The following is a 9165-nucleotide window of genomic DNA, read 5'->3' as shown; positions in this document are numbered from 1 at the left end:
CTACCTTATTACTTACTTAATTTTAATGACATTTATCATTTGTATACAAAATTTGATATCAACAGTCGACGCCAAGTTAAATTTTACCAAATTAAAAAGTAAAACACAAGTGGTACCTTTAATCTTTAAGAACCCATATAGTACTATTATTTAATTCCACTAAATTAAAAAGTAAAACCTAAGTGGAATTATCTTTATCTTCATACAATGAAACCTAAGTATATGCCTTTGTATTCTTATTAAAAGATCTGCCTATTCGAAACCAAGTGATTTAATTCTTCTTTAAAAAAATTATATCACACTTAATTTAAAAAAAAAATGAAAAAGATTTATTTAAATAGAAAAATTTTTTATGTAAAAACACTTCGCGCTGCTAATTCTCGATCTCGATGTAATAAAATATAATGATAAAGATAAGAAACATTTTCACGAGAATTAAAGTATTTAGTGTGTATATATTCGTGTATATGTATGTGCGAGTGAATTGTATCTCAATCCCAAAAAAAAGTAAGCTGTATTTATTAAATGTAGCATTTAGAATATGTTTACTATAATTTTTAAATTATCATTACCATTACATATATTTGTATTAATTATTATAGCTTTTAGATAGTTTTCATTGTTTTTCTTATTCGCTCTAGCAGCGCGAAGTGTTTTTACATAAAAAATTTTTCTATTTAAATAAATCTTTTTCATTTTGTTTTTAAATTAATTGTGATATAATTTTTTTAAAGAAGAATTAAATCACTTGGTTTCGAATAGGAAGATCTTTTAATAAGAATACAAAGGCATATACTTAGGTTTCATTGTATGAAGATAAAGATAATTCCACTTAGGTTTTACTTTTTAATTTAGTGGAATTTAAATAATAGTACTATATGGGTTCTTAAAGATTAAAGGTACCACTTGTGTTTTACTTTTTAATTTGGTAAAATTTAACTTGGCGTCGACTGTTGATATCAAATCTTGTATACAAATGATAAATGTCATTAAAATTAAGTAAGTAATAAGGTAGTATAACTTGGCGCAGACTATCACATTTTTTATACAAATGATACATGTCATTGATTTAAGTAAATAATAAGGATAATATTACGTTGGTTTTTAAAGATTAGAATTTAACTTGGCGCCGACTATTGATATCAAATCTTTTATACAAATAATACATGTCATTAGAATTAATTAAATAAGGATAATATCACGTAGATTTTTAAAGATGGTTCTACTAAACAGCAAATGTGATTGGTCAGTTTCACAGTCGATTAAGTAATTGACGTTGATGAAACTGGCCCAAATGGTTTTTTGTCCAGCAGCACCCACTCTTAGCGCTTTTTGCTACCTTTTTTTTAAAAAGGCAAGTTTATATGGTATATACATACAAAAGATACATGTCATTAGAATTAAATAAGTGTATAAGGATGCTACCTCTTAGATCTTTAGAGATAGAATTTTTGATGACTAGTTAATTAAACGATATATTTTATGGGAAAAATCCATATTATATGACAATATAGTGAAATAAAAGAAGGGAGGATGCAATGTATCGAAGTTAGTATAAATTTATCTTTTACTAAAATATCTAGAAAATTATTTGTCAATGTCCTTAAAAGGAAATGCGTACTAAAAAAAAATAAATAATACTTTATTTGGCGTAATCTTGATTTTCTCATTACTGTGTTTATTTTGTGAGTTGCCTTTTACTATATTATCGCTTTTTCATCGCATAGAAATAGTGATAGTTCCTCCACCAAGATTAAATTCAGCACGATACATAAAGAAAATTTTAAGTCGGCATGTGCTCCCAATGCGTAAGAGAATTGGAAATGAATTTTTACTGATGCAAGACAATGCTCGTCCACATACGGCACATAATACCCGTCGCTTCCTCAGATTAAATGACATCACAACTCTTGAACACTCACCAATGAGTCCAAATCTCAATCCTATCGAACATTTATGGGATATTCTTGGACGACGACTGCGAAGTATGAAAAGATCTCCTGTGACATTGAAAGTACTAGGAATTGCACTTCGACGACTTTGCAACGATATCTCCCAAGAATTGATACATCGGTGCATCAATATGCAAGAACAAAAAGTTATACCGAAAAGAGGAGGCAATACGCGTTTTTAAACACACGGATAAACGCCACCCTCCATACACACAAGCACGCACGCACGCACACACACACACGAGGTACAAGTCCAACCGTGCAATCTCCTCGATGTACTTTGGGTTATATTTATGCCGGCTGCACATTTAACATTTTTATAAAAAATTTTTGAAAATTGTAATAAAACGTTAATAATGTTATTTTTCAATCAGTTATTTAAAAAGCATGCTTTAATTCATGCTAATTTGAGCCGGAAGACATTTTTTGCAACTACATAGAACCGTTTGACTTTGTAAAATCTTTGAGATTTAAATTCTTGTCAAATTTTCCATCCTGCTTCCTAGTAGTAGGGGAGGCCAAGCGGGGATTTTGGGATTTACTCGAGCGCGTCAGAATAACATAAAGGGGGAAAGCTTGCACCCTAATAAGTACCCCCACCAAATATTAAACCTCTATTTAGAGCCGGGGGTCCAGGGGATTAGTAAATAAAAAAAATCGATCGTTCGAAAACTTGAGCGCGTCAGATTAAGGTATGGTGTGTTAATTACATGTAGAAAAGTGTATATTTCAAAAATCTGACGCGCTTGAGGAAATTTTTTTTTCCCCCTTTTTTGACCCCTTCCTACAGCTAACCCCACCACGTAAACCGTCAGATTAATATTTATCCGTTATCAGAAACACATGGGTCGCTTACACTATTAATATCTGACACGCTCGAGTATTTCATTGTCACTGTTTTTTTGAAAGCCTGTACACGCCCCCCCCACCTGAAACGGCATACATCATATAACCTTTTTTTCTTTTTAGCATCTAATCTTCACAATCCAATAGGTCCCCACAACGCTCGAGTAAATCCACATTTAGCCTCTTGACCTCCCCTACTATATATAGTGTAAAAGCATCTTCGAGGAAAATCAATTTTGCGAATTGAAAGTAGAGTCTTTATCCTTTAAAATGTATCTATGAAAATTGTTTTACGATGTTTTATAACGAAGTTATCACAGTTTAAAGATCAAAAATTTTTTAGCAAAGGTTTAGTGATTTTTTAAAACTTTGCTAAGGTCCACGGCGTAAATGGAAAATTGCACAGAAATTTTATGTACAGTATTAAGAAGTATTAATTTTTACCTTTAATTTGCTTTTTTGTTGAGGCTTGTACGATTTTTTTCACCAAGTTATTTAACATTGAAGTAAAAGTGGTCCTTTTTGTTTTAATGTTGATTAACTCTGTGAAAAAAATCATACAGAACTCAACAAAAAAGAAAATTAAAGGTAAAGATTCACGCTTTCGAATACTGTAAACTGAACTGGTCGACGATGACAATGACAATAACGACGTATCTTAAAATGAAACGTGAAAATTCACAGATCCGGACTTTGCGTCGTGATATCTCCGCTCGTAGGGCAAGTAGAAAAAAAATGAAAGCACTTTTATGATCAATAATTAATACGTTGAGAATGGCGAATAAGAGTCAATCTAAATCTGATAATATATTCTAATATTCTATATTGCGAAGAATATCACGTAATGCTTGGCGTTTCGTCCCGGCTTCCACTACTGGACTCATCAGTAAGGTATTGTAGTGGAAGCCTACCTTAGACGCCGGTGTAAGTTATTAAATCGAGATTCTATATAAAGAGATATACGCGTGTCTCAGCACTTGCGAGAATTTGCGAATATCGATAGACCTCTGATGGCGGGTCGACGTAGTAATATTCTTCGCAATATTTATCCAAAGTGAGAAATAACGTTCTAATTATATATAGTCCCCCCAAATAATCTGATTTTTTAAATGTCCCCTCTTCTTAATTGTTGCGCGCCGAAAGATTTTTCGGTCTTGCAACGCAACTCTAATAATCTGAAATATCCCCCCTCCTAAATATCACTTTTATGATATAATTTAAGTATTTCCTGTCGATTGAGCGTATGTAGAACTTGATCGGTTCAGCCGTTACTGAGATCTGATCATCTCGACCCCGAAAAATTCTCATTTTCGCGTAAAGGAGGCACGGCAGTGTCGCGCGCTTGGCTTAGCGCCGAGACGCTACCGTGTCTCCAGATATTTATGCGATTTTTAATTCACGCCATGAAACTTCTCAAAGTTAGTAAAAATTTTTGAGATCTGACGCACTTTTATTTGTGTCCGCATAACTTCATAAAGAATTAATCAAATCGTAATATCAATTGCCATTTTCGAAAGTAGAGATTTCAAGCTTTAGAATGCTTTTTTACCAATTTTTTTGTGATCGTTTTTGACAAAGTTACACTCTTTCAGAGTTTGCTTATTATTGGGTTATAAAACAAGTGATGCTTCAATTTTGCTGTTGTGTGTTATCTAGAATGTTGGAAAATATAAGTTTGATTTATGGCTGAAGAGGTTGTGGCGAGTTGATGACGACGGATGGTGGAAGATAGAGAGATCTCCACTTGTAGTTTTTGTTGGGTCAGCCAAGTAGAATGAACTAGTTAGATATCAGATCTGATGTTGTCTTTGAAAACTTCGTTGCGAGCCCTATGTATTAGGAGTATAAATTAGTTTCCGCCGTTTTCTATCAAAAATTTATTGTGATAGGACGGTACTTAATGTTTTATTCGAAGTATTGTCCATCGCTAGCCACTACTTTTTCCCCTCTCTCTCTGATAATTGGTGGATTCCACGTCGAAAAAACTGGTCATCTTTTGAAGTTATCTACAAATCGACCCAATTTTTGGTATCTTCATATGATGTGAAATGTTTCTCAGACAGGCCATGCGCCATCGATCGAAACAAGTAATAATCAAAAGGAGCAATATCTGGTGAATACGGCGGGTGGGGTAAAACCTCCCAATTGAGTGTTTCCAAGTAGGTTTTGACTGGCGCCGCAACATATGGACGAGCATTATCATGCAGAAGAATAATTTTGTCGTGTCTGGTGTAGTAGTGGGCGCGTTTTTCCTTGAGTACTCGGCTCAATCTCATCAATTGTGTTCGGTAGAGAGCCCCAGTAATAGTTTCGTTAGGTTTGAGCAACTCATAATACACGACACCAAGCTGATCCCACCAAATACACAACATGAGCTTTTTTCTATGAATGTTCGGCTTGGCTGTCGATGTTGAAGCATGGCCAGGTGGTCCCCATGATTTCTTCTTCTTTGGGTTATCGTAGTGGATACATTTTTCTTCACCAGTGACTGTACGATGCAAAAAACCAGTGGCGTAGCCAGGGGGGGGGGCTTTTTTTTAGCCCCCCCCGAAATTCTTAATAGTTTCAATAATTTTGTAGTTTATTTTAATATTTAAAGAAATATAATTTTTTTAAACGTTTAAATTATTGCCAAAAACTTAGCGCACCTGTTTTTTATAAAAAAAATTTGAGCGTTTCTAGTAACAAAGTAAATCTGCAAAAATAGAAACACGGTTAACATGCAAGGCAAGGGCAAGGGCCTTTATCCGCTTTATCGGTACATGTCAACTACACTGAAAAAACTGTTTTGCTGTCGCAGCCCAATTTTGTGCTAATCCAGCAACTCACTTGGCCTGGTCAAACACAGTACAAGCTCTTCCGTGGTTAAGCACAAGTCTTTGGCTATTTTCGACATATAGGTATTATATTGCGCACGGAAAACAAAGGCTCGGAAAAAAGCATTAATTCAATAAATGCTGTTGACTTAAATTCGCTGTTTCTGAGGTGAAAAATGCATGAAAAATTCTGAAATTTTAACGATACATTCACAAGATACTAGCAAAACCGATAGGCAAACCGAAAGTGCCAAAATGTTTAACGAATTTTTAATATTAATTAACGAAATCGAGGTAAATTTAATGCGCTCGAAATTTGCGGTTTCCGAACTTTACCAAGGAAAAGTGTGTGACAAAATTCAAGTTAGCGAAAACTTCCAGTGAGAAAGTTGTTCATCAATGAATGAAGAAGGTTTCTACGAAGTTTTAAATTTTTTGAAACTAAAATTAGTGAATTAGGCACTATTTTCCAAAAAGCGCGTGGCGCATTATGGTCGACCGGCATGTCACACTTCTTGGAAAATAATGCATAATTAACACATTTTAGTTTCAAAAAATTTTAAACTTTGTAAAAACCTTATTCATACATTGATCAACAACTTTCTCACTGGAAGTTTCCTATAACTTGAATTTTGTAACACACTTTTCCTAGATAAAGCCCAGAAACCGCAAATTTCGAGCGCATTAAATTTAGGTCGATTTTATTAATTAAAATTAACAATTCATTAGACATTTTGGAAATTTCAGTTTGCCTATCTGTTTCGCTACTATCTTGTGAATATATCCTGAAAATTACCGAAAAAATAAAAAAAATAATAAGGTTACAAAAAAAAATAAAAAATTAAAAAAAATATAAAAACATGGAGCCAGAACCCATCACGTCCTCGTCGTTGGCTCTGGGTCGCGCTAAGTGTGGGTAATATTTTATGTGCCATGTGCGTAATTAATAGTTAATAATTATAACAAATTTAAAGCTACAGCTCCCCCCGAAACTTTTTCCTGGCTACTGCAAAAAACCCTTTCGTTTATGCCTGGCAAGCAGCATTTCACATGTGAAAAATCGGCATTCACAGTTTCTCGGCTTCAGTTCATATGGAACCCAATTTCCTTGCTTTTGAATCATTCCCAATGATTTTAAGCGATGTGAAATTGCTGGTTGAGTCACTCCTAATGTAAGTACAAGTGCTTATTGCGTTTGGCACGAATCTTCATTCAATATTGTTTCCGATTCCGCGTCTTCATACACTTTCGGCCTTCCGCTACGTTCTTTGTCTTCGTAGTCGAATTCACCGTTCTTAAACCGTTTTGAAACTACTCACAGTAACTTCTCTCACTTAAGGCAACCTCACAATATGCTTCTACAAGCAATCGATGCGCCTCAGTTGCAGATTTCTTTAGAAGTAAATCAAAAGCTCCCGCAAATGACGCTTATACGGCTCAAAATTCGACATATTCACACGAAAAAAAATATATGATCGATAAAGGAATTAAAAATGAGCATATACCACGACGCTGGATAGATTTAGCGAAATTATATTGTATTTCGTAGAATATTAAAATGAAATTTTTATTATTAGTAAACGATTCGGCCTTTAATATGACCATCATCGGTAAACAAAGAAAAATTAATTTAATATATTGCGAAGAATATTACTTAAATATGGCGTTTCGCTAAATCTATCCAGCGTCGTATATGCTCATTTTCAATTCCTTTATTGGTCATTATTAAACCACATTAAAAACTTATATTATCAAAGATATGTGATGCTGATACAAAATCGCTAATATTTCAAGGTTAAGTTGTTGCCAGATGTCCAACTTTACAATATGACGTTTTACAGCAGATAATTTTAACCATAACATACTGGTGGCGCCATCTTTTGTCAAACGGTGGAAACTTATTTGTACTCCTAATACCTTTCACTTCTTTTTCCATGTCTTGTTTGTAATCTTGACATTGCACAGTGGGACGGGAGACCCCCAAAACAGCCCGAAAGTCTGTCAAATCCACATTTGTTTAAATTGTCAAATGTTATATATCGATATACCATTTTCGGGGTCGCTGATTAAGAATCTGAATTCAAAATTTCAAAATTCAAAATGGCGGATTCAATATGGCGGACACAAAATCGGAAAGTGACTGAATTTGAACGAAAGTCGGTACTAGAGGGTTTTTTGGGTCGGTGATTACAAATCTGATGGTTAAATTTCAATATTCAAAATGGCGGACTCAATATGGCGGACACAAAATCGGAAAGTGACTGAATTTGAACGAAAGTCGGTACTAGGGGGTTTTTGGGTCGGTGATTACAAATCTGATGGTTAAATTTCAATATTCAAAATGGCGGACTCAATATGGCGGACACAAAATCGAAAAGTGACTGAATTTGAACGAAAGTTGGTACTAGGGGGTTTTTTTGGGTCGGTGATTACAAATCTGATGGTTAAATTTCAATATTCAAAATGGCGGACTCAATATGGCGGACACAAAATCGAAAAGTGACTAAATCTGAACAAAAGTCGGTACTTGGGTTTTTTTTGGGTCGGTGATTACGAATCTGAATGCCAAATTTTAATATTCAAAATGAACGATTCGATATGACAGACACAACTGCGAAAAGTGGCTGCTTTGGAATGAAAATAGATTGTCGGTGGTTTGTAGGATAATCGAATTTCGAAAAATAGTGGATTAAAAAATGACGAGTAAAAATAACAGAAATTCGTCGATTATATTGAAACTTGTCTAAAAAAAAATAATTTTTATGTGACCACTCTCTGCCGAACCCGGAGTCACGAACTGGGACGTGGCGGCCGACGACACCATTTTTTTTTAATTTTTTGATCCTTTTTTACTTTTTATTTCATTTTTTTACTTTTTTTTCATTCTTTTACTTTATTTGTATTATTTTGAAATTTTAAAATTAAGAATTATTAATAACTTTTATACATTATAATCTAGAAGAATTTACGGCGATCAAATACTTTTAAAATCTGATATCGGATTTGTAACCAACGAACCCAGAAATAGCCGAGTGATAAGTTTTAAGCAAATCCAACTAATGTACGAATGTTTTTGGAAGAAAGGCCGCCATCTTGGTTCCGCCATTTTGAATTTTGAAAATCTGACTGAAGATTCGTAATTAGCGCCTCGAAGACAATAATAATACAGATATTTGAACAATTTTTGATCTTTTCGAAACTTGTAAACGTTTTTGACCTATACTTTCAAGAATGTGGTCCTCGCTTCGCCACGAAGGGGTTAGTAGTACATAGCAGCTTTTTGAAAGTTACATTCATTTTAATTTTAGCCACATGCTATTTAGTTCTAAGAAAGATATATTTAAGTTTGTATACTCTTCATATGAGTTCTAAAAATAAACATTATCAAATGAAAAAATATAATTTTGTGAAAAATATTTTTCTATAGCCTCTAAAATTAAAATTTATAAATATGTGCAAATTTGGGCATGTCTAAAATTAAGTTCACATATCACACAAAAGAATTAGATTTTGTTGGTATTAAAATTCAGGGGATCAAAAAAGATCAAATC

This window comes from Cyphomyrmex costatus, unplaced genomic scaffold, assembly GCF_001594065.2.
Source record: "Cyphomyrmex costatus isolate MS0001 unplaced genomic scaffold, Ccosl1.0 scaffold1466, whole genome shotgun sequence".
Lineage (NCBI taxonomy): Eukaryota > Metazoa > Arthropoda > Insecta > Hymenoptera > Formicidae > Cyphomyrmex > Cyphomyrmex costatus.
The sequence above is the reverse complement of the archived record's forward strand: the minus strand, read 5'-3'. Positions refer to the sequence as shown.